Source organism: Ovis canadensis, chromosome 21 (genome assembly GCF_042477335.2).
Source record: "Ovis canadensis isolate MfBH-ARS-UI-01 breed Bighorn chromosome 21, ARS-UI_OviCan_v2, whole genome shotgun sequence".
NCBI lineage: Eukaryota > Metazoa > Chordata > Mammalia > Artiodactyla > Bovidae > Ovis > Ovis canadensis.
In genome coordinates this window covers 48,000,995-48,015,079 of record NC_091265.1, presented here as the reverse complement: position 1 = coordinate 48,015,079, position 14,085 = coordinate 48,000,995, and the positions used below count along the sequence as shown (strand labels likewise).

The 14,085-nt window shown below is 48.7% G+C and overlaps 1 long non-coding RNA gene across 1 annotated transcript; it reads left to right on the top strand.

Annotated features, from left to right (window-relative positions):
- Positions 1-1,813: 1,813 nt before the first annotated feature.
- On the top strand, positions 1,814-13,698 carry LOC138426739 (uncharacterized). The gene is made up of 2 exons (XR_011251735.1): positions 1,814-4,469; positions 11,763-13,698. It is a non-coding gene; the product is annotated as an uncharacterized lncRNA (long non-coding RNA).
- The last annotated feature ends 387 nt before the right edge of the window (positions 13,699-14,085 follow it).

The following is a 14,085-nucleotide window of genomic DNA, read 5'->3' as shown; positions in this document are numbered from 1 at the left end:
TCCTACTGGGGATGTACAGTCAGTGAAGTGCTTGTAAAGTCACTTGTGGGAGTTCTTGTCTCTGCGTTGCCATGCAACAATCTGACACAGAGTTAGGTCCTTTTGTTCAAGCTTATTTCTATTTATTATTGTTGTTATTTAACACTTTTTTTGGCTGCATGGTTTGTAGGATCTTAGCTCCCCAAGCAGGGATGGAACTTGCATCCCCTGCATTGGAAGTGCAGAGTCTCACCCACTGGACTTCCAGCGCTGCTGCTGCTGCTAAGTCACTTCAGTCGTGTCTGACTCTGTGCGACCCCATAGACAGCAGCCCACCAGGCTCCACTGTCCCTGGGATTCTCCAGGCAAGAACACTGGAGTGGGTTGCCATTTCCTTCTCCAATGCTTGAAAGTAAAAAGCAAAAGTGAAGTTGCTCAGTCGTGTCGGACTCTTAGCGACCCCATGGACCGCAACCCACCAGGCTCCTCCATCCATGGATTTTCCAGGCAAGAGTACTGGAGTGGGGTGCCATTGACTTCCAGGGCAGTCCCTGACTAAGCTGATTTCTGGAGAGGAGAGCTTGCGCATTGTTTTCCTAGATGGCTTTCACTGTTTTCTTTGATTAATCATGCAAAGACCGGTTCTATGGTTTCAAAATCATGGAACAGGGTTTAGAACACTCATTTCTATTCCCGTGGCTTCTCCTTTCCTTGCCTCATATCAAGCTAACCATTCTTTTTTTTTTTATTCTGCTGCTGTTTCTTTTTGAAAAATATAAGCAATACACACATATCTATATCCCGCTCCCATTCTTAAACAGAAAGGTAGCATTCTAGAAACACGGTTTACTTAATAATTCATCCTGCAGATTATCGTGTAAGGGCCATTGCTAATAGATAACACCAGCTCCCGCGGGCTCTCCCACCACCACCCACACCCTCCCCACCCACCCCCCCCCACCACCACTTGCCTTCACTGCTCTGCCGCACTTGCTGGGATCTTGCTGCAGAGCCCCCTACTCTGCTGTTATGTGCCAGAGAGATTCTGGCTGTGCCCATTTTGCATTCTTCTTCCATTGCAGAGTGCCTCCAGCTGCCTGGAAATGAGCTGGTCTCTTGGAACCAGAGTTCTCAGTGGAAGCTGATCTGCTTGGATGAACAGCCCTTTAAGAATCAAAACTCCCAAGATCTTTGGTTGGTGAAAAAGTCAGAACTGGTGTCCTCAAGAGCAAAGAGCCTTGCTCCCATAGTACCTAATCTGGGGTCTCTGCTAGGACAAGAGGGGATTGTTCCCAGGGCTTCTGGGTCATCACCTTTTGATGAGGATCCAGGGGACCCTGTAGGAAGTTATGGAACCTATCACTGTATGTGAAATTTTGTGCATAGGTACTTAGTTCAATGAATGAAATAAATAAGATGCTACAATGAAGTATAAAGAACATGCCGAGGGAGACAGAGAACGGGGAAGGCTTCCCAGAGGAGATGGCAGCTGACCTGAGCTTATTGGATGGGTAAGACTTAAAATAGGGAAAGGACGGGACAGAGAGCTGGGCACCAGGTGGGCACATGTCCCAGGCTAACAGAGCAGGAGGCACGGTTGTCTGGGGCCCCTGGGAAGTGACGTACTATTTCCATGGCCACAGCACAGGTACAGGAGTGCAGCATTACTGTGCGGTCAAAGAAGGCTCGTCGTGTGACCCAAATGTGCACCCTGGCTCTGCCAGTCCACCACCGGAGTCCTCGAGGGGCAGTGACCTGATTACATGGGTGTTTTAGGAATCTGCCTCTGGTGTTGATGTGCTGGGTAGAGTGGAGAAATTAGAGGCATAAATTAGCTTCCAGGGACTGGGAAGGGACGTGTCAGCATTCGTTGTCCAGGAGGGGAAAACCTGCTCAGAGACCACACGCTGAGGTCACTAGCGATGCAGGGGGAAGCAAGGGCGAGGGCCCTGGGCTTCTGCTTTCGAGTCACTTCAGGGCTCTTTCCTGAAGTCACCCATATTCCTCATGCCTGGGGGTCACCATTCTTGAAGGAAAGCTCACCAGGAAGGTGGAAGCCAAGGTCAGGGGACTACTCACCAGGACCAGAGGGAGTGAGTCTGGGGCCTGGACAGGCACATCCTTTAACTGCTTTCCTGGGGACAAGGAAGCCACATACATCTACTTGGCATTGAGCAGCCTGAGAAGGCGAGTGGCTTGTCCACTTCACAGGGTGATGTGAAAAGTAAGTGGTCCACTGATGAGTAGGGTCTGCACTACCGGCCCATCTGGTTCTGGCTGCACTCTGAGTGGCAATGAGGGGCCGCCATGATCCCAACGGCTCTCTCACTTCCCCACGTTGTAGTGGTGGCCACACCCCACCCGAGCCCGGGGCCACCTCTGAAGGACATGCCCTGCTGATAGCACGGAAGAAAAGACAGAGGTGATGAAGAGGAGAGGTGAAGGCGGCAAGGCCAGTGAGAAGTTCAGAGGCTTGGAAGACAGACATGCTTGGTCAAACACAGCTTTCCCCATTGGCTGTGTTGTCTAAAACTAGTTCTTTGTTGTTGTTGAGTCATTCAGTCGTGTCCGACTCTTTGTGACCTCATGGACTATAGCCCACCAGGCTCCTCTGTTTTGGGGATTTCCCAGGCAAGAACACTGGAGTGGGTTGCCATTTTCTCCTCCAGGAGATCTTCTTGACCCAGGGATCAAACTCAGATCTCTTGCATTGCAGGCAGATTCCTTACCACTGAGTCACCCTGGAAGCCACAAACTAGTTCTTAACCTTTCTGAACCACTTAAAAATTTTTTTTTAAATTTTCGCTGGAGTAGAGTTGATTTACATGATCCCCCACCTTAGAGGGTCCCTGTAAGGACAACTATATGAAATAATACACAATGAAATAGTATGTAAAGCATCCAGCAAAGAGCCTGATACAGGCTCCCAGGAGACGGTAGCTTGAGTGATGCTGCAGCCGAGGTGATGATTCTGATGATGAAGGTAAGGTGTGCCTGGCCCTGTGGCTGGTCTCACACAGTGACCTACTCCTTTAGCATGAGCATCACCACTGCCCTTTGCTTTCTTGGTCTTAACCGGAGACAAAATAGCTCCCCTTCCTCCCATCACTGCTTCTGCTTCTACTGCAGACACACTAAATCCTAGAAGCTTAGTGGTGAAAAGACCTTATGAAAACCCTGCTCGACCCAGTCATACGTAGAGAGACTGAGGGTCACGGGAGGAGATAGTGTGTCCAGTGTGTCTTGATGGACCTCAGAAAGTGTAGGTTTCTGACTCCACCTGTGTTTCAGACACTCCACCAGGTGGCCAGGGGAGTAGAAACAGGTATTATTACAGCCCTACCTGGAGAGGAAGGTTATAGGGAGGGGAGCATACACAGGAGGTCAGTGGGTCAGTTATAAGCAAGCCTGTACCTTCCAGTTAGTGCAACGTGCTTCTGGCCAGCAGGTGGCGCCATCCACTTCCAGATCACAAAAGTGAATGTGAAGTCGGCCTCCAACAGTTAGCCGGTGGAGGGAGGGCTTTGGCCGACCCAGAAAGCTCTTTAATAACCATTTTGTTGTTTACACATTGAACAGAGAGACATAAAATATCTGGATCATCTAATCATTATTGGGCTGTTAAAACGACTGTGAAAGCCTTTGAAAAAATAAATGTGATAAAAGTAGAAGTTTATAACTCTAGAGAGGTTATGGTGCCAGAAGAGAAAGTCATCATTTATGAAGAGTCTCCTGGAGTCCAGTTGCTTTCCATTTTTTCTACAATAAAGCTGAAAAAATATTACTATCTCCATCTTAAAGATAAGAAGACCAAGGCTCAAAGAGATCAAGGTATCTGCCCAAGGTCCAGGCCAGTGAGGGCAGAGCTTGGTATATACCTACATGCTAAACACCTATGTCTGTTTACTCATTTAATCCTCTTAGCAACACTAGGAGGTAGGAACAACCCAGCCATGCAAGCACAGGTCAAGTTGTGTCCAAATTCATGGCTTTCTGGTCTCCAGGGTCCAATCCTGACCCTTCTGGTTGCTTTCCTATGAATTTGGCAAGTCACTCCCCCTCTCCAACCACACAAGGCTGTGGAGATCAATGGGTATCTTCAGTGTTCACTATAAAGCATGATTCTATTTTACCAGATTATTTTTCCTGCAGGCATCTAATGGCTCAACTGACATAAAAACGCATATACAGACATTTGTCGCAGAATTATTTGTAGTGATGAAAGACCTCAGTGTTCCACAACAGGGAGATGCTGTGTGGACCAGAATAAGGTGAGATACTAGCTGCTTTCAACAAACATCTGGGCACACAGCAGAGCCGGGGAACGGCTGGAACAAAACACACTTGGAGCACCGTGCAGCTCAGAGTCCAGAGGCAGCAGACAGGAGACACAGCTGTCCAAGGAAAGACCGGACGCAGGGGATCCTAATCTTGTCGGGGGCACCAAGGAGAGCTGCCTGAGGAGCAGACACCAAGGTGGAGCCTGTGTGGTAAGGAAAAGTTAGTCAGGTGATGGGAGGTGGATGAAGGATCATGGTAGGGGAGGGGGTGCTCCAAGGATGCATCCAGAGTCCCAGATGTGACACCACGCTCATTACCAATCACATTTAACAAATGTAATCATTTTACACAATCTCTCAAAAATCTCCCATGAAAGAAGTTTAAATCAAAAATCATAAAATTAAATTTTATAAAAATTGATTCATTAAATTTAAAAAATTAGACTTAAGATACTTTTTTAAAAACATACAATTTTGTTGCATATAGAGACATATATATATATACACACACATACTTATGGGACTTATATATAATGTTGCATATATATACATTGCAGCTTCCCAAGTGGTGCTAGTAGTAAAGATTCCACCTACTAATGCACGAGACAGAAGAAATGGGAATTCAGTCCCTGGGTTGGGAAGATCCCCTGAAGGAGGTAGTGGCTACCCACTCCAGTAGTCTTACCTGGCAGGCTACAGTCCCTGGGGTCACAAGGAGACAGACAGGACTAGCACACACACATATGTGTACACACACATGCAGGAAGACTCAGAAATACCCGCAGATCCTTCAGTCACTCATTCATTCACCAAATGTGCTCAGAAGGCCCGAAGTTCTGAGACTTTGAGGGTCGGGGGTGGGGTGGGATGCACAGCGAGGAAGATGATCAACGTCCTCACCTTTAGGGACTTACCTTCCAATGGAGGTAAGTGGAAAATGAACAGTACATGCATTCCCTTAGGAAGATTCTGCATAATGATACAGGTCGCAGAGCACATTCAAGAGAGTCAGGATAGAGAATGACTGGATGGGAAGAAGCGGCTTTAACAGAGTGGGGACAAAGGCCTCTCCCAGAAGCCAATGCTGAGAAATGGCCAAAGGGAAGGAGCCAGTTATGCAAAGATACGGGAGGAGAATATTCAAGGCCAGTGGTCCTCAATCCGGGGCACTTGGCAGCATGTGGGGAGCTTCAAAAAATACTAATTCTTGACACCCCAACCCCTAGATTCTGACTTAAGGCCTTAAGGGTACACCTTGGGCATTAGCATTTTTCACTTTCACAGTGATTTGTCTAAGCTTTCCTGGTGACACTAATATACGGTGAGGCTGAGGACCACTGTCTAGGTGGTAGCAAGTGTGTCTGACCCTCTTTAGATGGTAGCGTAATGGTCATTTTTACTGTCATTTTTTAATATTCTGTATTCTACAGATTTTCTATTGTAGCCATGCATTTCTTTCATGATAATTTGAAACAAAAGATAACTCAGACAATAAACAAATGAATATAACAGAAAAAGCAGACTCACAGATGTAGAGAAGAAACTAGTGGTTACCAGCGGAGAGAGGGAGAGGGGAGGGGCCAGATAGGGGTGGGAGATTGAGGTAGCCTGGAGCTTGGAGGGCTATAGTCCAGGGTGTCAGAAAGAGTCGGACATGACTGAGCAACTGAGCATACACACACACACACATACACACACACACACACACAAGGATGGAGCATAACTGTAAGAACTGTGAAGCACTCTATTGTATACCTGTAACTTATATAATATTGTACATCAACTATACTTCTACTGAAAAAGGGTAACTTAGAGGTTCAGTTCAGTTCAGTTCAGTTCAGTTCAGTCTCTCAGCCGTGTAGTACCTTGTAATGTCTAGGGATCTAGGTGAAGACCTAGGCCTGGACTCAATCTAGAAAATTTGAATTCTAAAGCTGCTGCTGAATGAATAGATGGCAGTACAATCGTGGGCAAATTCTGTTACCTCTCTGGGCCTCCAGTTTTGCTCATCTCTAGAATGAACTCTACAGTTTCATGATTCTAGGAACTAGAGTTCTGAACGAGGAAGAGCTAGCAGACACCTAAACAATTACAAACCCAACTTCATATAAGTGAACGTCTCCAAAAACAGCCAATGCCAAACCTTCAGCGTTTGGGAGAATCTCATCAACTGCTTCTTTTGTTCTTTCATGGAGTTTCCATTTGAACTTCATTTCTGTTTTCTTTTTTTTTTTTTTTTTTAATTACTTATTTGGCCACATCAAGTCTCAGCTGCAGCACTTGGGGTCTTTGGGGCGGTGCACAGACTCTTTATTGGATCGCGGCTTAGTTGCTCCTTGACAGGTGGGGTCTCAGCTCCCTGACCGGGGACTGAACCTGCGTCCTCTGCATAGCAAGGCGGATTCTTACCACTGGACCACCAGGGAAGACCCTCTGCTATTTTCCTATGTCAGCTCTGAAGGAAGCGCGAAAAGATGAACTATATATACCCTTCTCTTCATCCTGTCTCTCCCAGCATGACATCACTCTGCTGCCCCCACCTCGCAACACCACCAACAGTGCTTCTGAGGCCCTGGTTAGAATCATCTGAAGCCAGCTGGCAAAGTGCCTTCTATTCGGCTCCCATCTTTAGCGAGACTCTACCCACACTTCCCAGAATCACTGTCTTGCTTCTTTTGCTTTCCCCCCAAAGAACAGGATCCCCAGGAGTCGGGCACTCAGACTCTTCCCTGGCCACCCCACATTCTTAGGAACTTCATCATCACAAGGTGAAGAGGAAGGAAAGGCAGGAGGCGACACTGTTTGCTTCTTGTTCTGCTTCCTGGTTTCGTTCTGGCTGTGGTCAAAGGCACCAGGGTGTGAGGCTCACCCCAGGGCTATGTGGTCAAGATTTCTGCTGACTAAGGGGACAGCCAGGCTCTGCTGTGGGCAGAGGCCTGAATTCACATTCCTCTCCTGACTCCAGCCCCAAGGGGCCATCACTTCATTGCTGTAGGTCTCAGGGGAGGTCCAAGTGACAAGAGCTGATGGGGAGCATCTCTTCCCGGCTCCAAGTTCAGAGCTTTCACGCTGGTCACCTGAAATCGGCCACGTAAAAGTCTTTATACTCTGGAGACCAGCAAATGCTATGCACCAGGGTCCCTGCTGTCACCCTGCCTTCCAATGCAGGGATCTCTGGTCGGAGAACTGAGATACAGAGTGCCTCAGGGCAACTAAGCCTGCAACTAGAGAAGTCTGCACACAGCAGCGAAGACCCAGCACAGTCAAAAAAAGAAACACAAGTGCAGAATCATTGGACCTCACTGCCCACCTCTGGAATCAGAACTTTTAGATGCCCCAGGTGATGTCAAACACCTGTACACTGGGGTTCTAGAATCCACAGATTACACGTCCTTCGAGGTTATTTTTTAGCTCTAAAACAATCTGCTTCTGGTTGTCCCCTGTTCACAGACTGGAAACTGTGACTGCAAATATCAGACATGTCAACTATGCCATCTTTTTCTTGCAATTCTGGAGACTGCCTTGCCTCAGTGGCTGAGTCGTGGTGAGGTCTCCACCTTGACCAGTAATTCCTGCTCGCTAGTCTTAAGTGGGTCTGATCCTGGGATGGGAGGACTTGTAACTAGCCTGTCCTCCTGAGGCTTGGAGGGGGAGCAGGAAAGGTCACCAGGATTTTCTTCGGAAAAGGCTTCCCGAGAAAAAGCCGAAGAAGCACAAGGCACGGTGAGGCCCTCAGTGTGTCCTCCAGGCCCTGGGAAGCAGTCCTAGCTCTATAGGGGCTGGTCTGTGGACTGATGCTGATGCCACGTTGGCTTCAACGGCAGCCCTTGCTGTGATCTGCGGAGCAGAGGGAATCAAAGACACACAGAGATGCCCTGGAGCAGACACCATGATATCGAAATTCTATAGGAGCACTCATGGTGGCTCAGACAATAAAGAATCTGCCTGCAAAGCAGGAGACCCAGGTTCGATCCCTGGGTCATGAAGATTCCCTGGTGAAGGAAATGGCAACCCACCCTCTCAGCATTCTTGCCCAGAGAATCCCATGGACAGAAGAGCCTTGTGGGCTACAGCCCATGGGGTCGCAAAGAGTTGGACACGACTGAGTGACTAACAGCACACTCAAGCAAACAGACCACTAGCTGAACCCACTCCAGTGTTCTTGCCTAGAGAATCCCAGGGACGGCGGAGCCTGGTGGGCTGCCGTCTGTGGGGTCACACGGAGTCGGACACGACTGAAGCGACGCAGCAGCAGCAGCTGAACAGCAGCCCCCAGGGATGTATCCTTCATTGACACAAGGGGCTGCTTGGGTTAGGGAGGGGCCTGTGGCTGAGCGGGAGGGTGGCAACAGGTCTGTACCCACCTCCATGGCTGTGGAGTTCTTTCTGGACCCCTTCTGGTCCCAGTCAGAACAGCAACCTGCCCTCCTGTGATCTGACCTTAACAGGAAAGCCTTACTGCATCTTATTTCTATGTCCTTAGGTTATCCTCTTGTCTCTCTTTTTCTGCCCCTAGCTGTTCTATCTGCCTTCCAGATTCCTGAGTTAGGCCTTTCCTGCCTCCTATGGCCCATACCTTTTCCAGTCTCCAGCCCTCCACCCTTGGCTTTGGACAATGCCCTCTGGATGGCCAGGGGCACCTTCCCCAAAGCCTCTTCAAGATGCTGGTTATGGCCTGAGGCTCTGATCTCCCTACACTAAGAAGTGGGACCCTCTCTGCTCACTTTAACCTTCACCCACCCATCCACCCTTGACCTTGAGAAGCAGGGGAGGTTTGGGATCTGAAGATGTAGGTAAAGACTACTCAGAGCCCAGAGGAACACTCTTGGTTGGGGTCGGGGGATGTCAATGCTGACCCTGGGCAGGATGCAGGGACCTCATTTGCCCAGAGAAATGGGGAGAAGGGACCCACTAAAGGTCAGATGAGGTTTCAGCTTCCTTCTGATCTGTCCCCCAGGTTTCACCGCCAGTCACCATTGTCTTTCCAAGAAAGCCACATTATCACTGCCAGGTCACACGAGGTGGGACCGGTGAGGGACTCGGAGTCCAGCCTGATCCCAGAGGCCCCACTGGGCAGGGGTGCAGCCTGGCACCCGCGCCCTTGGCCGCTCCTCTCTGAGCGGCTCCAGCTGTCTGCATGCCTCGCTCCAAGGCAGCGGGGTGGATGGCCAGCATGCAGCCCCGACCGGCAACTTGAAAATACAAATAAAACAGAGGGAAAAGAAATAAATAATAAGGAGTGCGCCAGAAAGCCAAAGAAAATACAGTTCCCAGGCTCGGGCAGGCTTGGGGCCTGCAGCCTGGCCCGGCCTCGAGCCTTTGGCACGGGAACCGGGGCCCTTTGTGCAGCCTTCGGCCACCCCCTGCGCGCCCCTTCCTAATTGCAGAAACACAATCCGGGTTTGCGCCCGACGCGCCCGGCGGCCGCGGGGCCGGAGGGGCCGGGAGCGCCCCGCCCGCAACAGGGCCCGGCTTGTTCTTTGTGCGGCAAATATTTATTTTGGTTCGAGTGGACCCCTTTCCACAAAGACCACCTGGTTGTGATCAATAACACCTATTTTCAGATAATCTGCCGCTCTCTAGGCAGAGCCCACGGAACTCACCCAAACAGAGACCTTTTCAAAGGGAATTGTAAATGGGCTGGATTCACAGCGGCCAGGAGGGGGGGCCGGGTGGGGGCCCCGGGTGAGGGGAGGGGGAGCCCGTGGACCTGGGTGGTCAGGCCAGAGCCGGGTGAGGCTGCCAGGTGGCGGGCTCCTCTCAGGCCTGGCTCTCCACCCTGGGGAGGGGGATGGGGCTGCCCGGTGTGGGCGGGGACGGCTTCCTGGGACCTTTCTCAAAACAAATTACAGACTTTCTTTGGTGGTCAAATGTTACTAGGGAGGTAAACGTCTAGAAACTCTGAGAGCAGCTTCCTCTTCCACCCCCAAAGAGCATCTCACTTGTCAAATTAGGATTCAGGGTTGAGGTGGCTGTGGGACTTCCCACACTTAGGTGTTAAGTGAGCCTGGTCTGTCCAGACAGCCACTCATACAAAGATGCGTGCCCATCACCCAGGGGATCCCAGTGGTGCAGCAAGGAACAAAAGACAGAGACCCTGCCCTCGTGGAGCTGACATTCCAGCGTGGCAGGCTAGTGGGCTCCGTCATTAAATCATGCCTGACTTTTCCACCCCATAGGCTGTAGCCCATCCCGCCTCAGGCTCCCCAGTCCCCAGGATTTCCCAGAGAAGAAAACTGGAGTGGGTTGCCATGTCTGACCCAGGGATGGAACCCGCGTCTCCTGCATTGGCAGGTGGATTCTTTTATCACCCAGCCACCTGGGAAGCCCTTCCAGTGTGGAGAGACAAACAAATCAACAGACAAAATATTTAGTAATGCACAGGGAGAAAGCAGCTGGTGAATAGGTGTTTTGAAAACTATAAAGTGCTCTGTGTCTCCCCTAAGGTGGAGAAGGCTCTCCCTGCAGGCTAGCTGGTCCCCCCTGCAGGTGTCAGGTGAGTTATGCAGATGAGTCGCAAAAAGACTCAGAAGGTGCTGCACACTCCTGATGTCTCAGGTAGTGGGCCCAGCAGGAGTCCAAGTCCAGCTACTAACAAATGAATTTCGGAACTCTGAATCCTCAGGAGGGAATTAGGCTCAAGCCCATCTTATGGAGTATTGTGAGGTGATATGAAAATTTAAATGATAATCAACAGCACACCTCACTCAGTGTTAGTTCCTCCCAGCCCCAAATGCCATGGTTCAGTCTGGGCCCAGTGGAGGTGCAGTCCCTTTTTGTAATGTGACAGTATTAGAGTTTCTGGAACAGAATTTAAGATTTGGGAGGTACAGATTGGAGATCAAATAAGTCCTGGACACTGGGCCTTGGCATCCCTTCCACGGGAGATGCTATTTGAGGTCGTCCTGCACTCGGGTCGTCATCACTGTGGCGTTAGGGATGGCCCAGGCTGGCCAATCCAGTTGCCCACTGTGCCCATACCCCCACTTGCTTTGGGGAAGTCTGGGCTGCTGAAACAGGTGCCCCTTCCCCTCCCTGTTGCCACCCTTGGGCCCTGAGCTGAGGACAGTCAATCCATAGACTTCAAGTGAACCGTGAAGGGTCAGAGTCAGGTGACGGTAATTTGCTTGGTAAACCTTCTCTCTGAAACATTATTTTTTAAAAATGAAATTCTCTCTCTCCTTTTAAAAAAACAACATTTGTTTTTTAATTTTTGGCCACAGCCTGTGGCATGTGGGAGCTTAGCTCTCTGACCAGGGATCAAACCTACACTCACTGCGCTGGAAGGCGGAGTCTTAACCCCTGGACCACCAGGGAAGTCCTTCTCTTAAACACTTCAACTTGGTTAAATGGAGAGGTTGAGGCCTGTGGTAGTGGGGTGACAGGTGGGAAGATGTGGGGAGGGCGTCTTAGTCATAGGGATGTAGGATGGTCTCTCTCACACCTATGGGACCCCAGTGACTTTCTTGTTGGAACTCTAAGAGGCTGTCTTTCCACTTTTAGGAGGTCCCCATCACCCCCATCACCGTGGATTTTCTACAGTCAATTTCCAGTTTTCCAGGAAGCCTAAGTGAGCACCTGCCTCTTACAATGCACAGAGCTCACCTTCCCTGAAGTCTGTCTCAACAACACACAGATGCTCTTCAGCCCTTTGTGGCCAGGCTGGGGAGAGGCAAGGGCAGACCAAGGGTACGATGATTGTGAACGACTGTGTTAGAACTGCAGCAGATAAAACCATTTCAAGAGTGTTCCTTCTTTGTAAGGGCCTCCATCTGTCAAGGGACCCATGTAAAATTCTGAAAAATCACTTCTTGTATCCTAATGCTTTCTTCACCCTGGGAGATGGCTGGAAAGAGTAGGCAGGACTGACATATGTCATCTTTGTGCTGGTTGGGTCAGGCTGGGGCTACACTGATGTCATTGGTTGACATCAAGAATGTGGCCTTCTTGATGTACAGATGGCCAAGAGGCACGTGAAAAGATACTCACCATCACTATTTGTTGCTGTTATTTAGTCACTAAGTCATGTCTGACTCTTTGCGATGCCATGGACTGTAGCCCACCAGGTGCCTTTGTCCTTGGGATTTCCCAGGCAAGAATGCTGGAGTGGGTTGCCAGTTCCTTCTCCAGGGGATCTTCTTGACCCAGGGATCAAACCCGTGTCTTCTGCATTGGCAGGTGGATTCTTTGCCCCTGAGCCACCAGGGAAGCAATACAAATCCAAACTATAATGAAGTATCACCTCACACTGGTCAGAATGGCCACCATCAAAAAAATCTGCAAACAATAAATGCTGGAGAAGGTGTGGAGAAAAGGGAAACCTCTTACACTGTTGGTTGGAATGAAAATCAATACAGCCACTATGGAAGATCGTATGGAGGTTCCTTAAAGAACTAAAAATAGAGCTACCATATGACCCACCCATCCTACTTCTGGTTATATACCTGAAAACTATCATTTCAAAAGATACATACACCCCGGTGTTCACTGAAGCACTATTTACAGTAGCCAAGACATGGACTCAAACTCAATGTCCATCAACAGAGGAATGGATAAAGAAGATGTGGTATGTATATACAATGAAATATTACTCAGCCATAAAAGGAATGAAATTTTGCCGTTTGCAGAGACATGGGTGGACCTAGAGACTGTCATATGGAGGGAAGTAAGTCAGAAAGAGAAAAACAAATATTTATATTAATGCATATATGTGGAATCGAGAAAAATGGTACATATGAACCTAGTTGCAAAGCAGAAAGAGCAATAGACATAGAGAACAAATATTTGGACACCAAGGGGGGAAAGGGGCTGAACTAGGATGAATTGAATTGGGAGACTGGGATTGACATATATACACTACTATTATAAAACAGACAACTAATGAGAACCTGCTGTATAGCAAAGGGAATTCTACTCAATGCTCAGTGGTGACAAAGAGGCGATAAATGGATGCGTATGGCTGATTCACTTTGCTGTACAGCAGAAACTAGTACAACATTGTAAAGCAACTAAACTCCAGTTGAAAGAAAAAAATAAAAGAATGTGGCCTTCTCCCTCGATGAAATGTCCTCTCCTAGCTCTGAGTTTGCTGAGATTAAACTTGGGCTCAGACAAGCCAGTGGGGGTTGATGGTCCAGGAAAGATTATGATAAGCAAGGGGAAAGGGACAGGAAGGAGGGGGGTGTGTCGGAATTTGGGATAATTGAATTTGCTGTGCAGCCAGCACAGTTATGACCTGGGTCATCTGCTGCTGCTTCGTTGGTTGTAAATCCGCTAAGACCAGGAAATTCCACCATTAGGCCAATCTCCATTTTTTCCTCAAGAGACCAAGAAGCTTGAAGATTTAACTAGGGGTGGTTTTCATGTTCTAAAGGTACAGACCCTGCGTAAACTAAATGTTTTTACACTAAGATTATTAAACTTATGTCCTGGAAACCAAGTGTTCGTCCCTCTGTCTTTTTGTCACGGTTTCTCCCAGGAAATCCAGCAGACACTCATAATTAAAGGACATCCATCCATCCACCATGATTACCCAAAATGTTGAAGTGGGGAAAGTCTTCCTCCAGGGAACTTCTCTGTGTGCCATAGTTTTGACTCCAGGTTCCCTTCCATTGCCTTTTGGACGTTTGTTAATGCAAAGCTGTGGGGTCATTTGTAATTAATTCAACAAACTGAATAACTGATCTCCTAAAAATGATTATTTCTTGCAAAGCAAGATATAACCTATATGCACATTGAATGCAAATATGATGTTTGTGGCACCTTGAATGTTTTCTGGAAACTGCAAATATTCAGGGTTTCCTTCTTGGACTTAGCCAGAACCCAC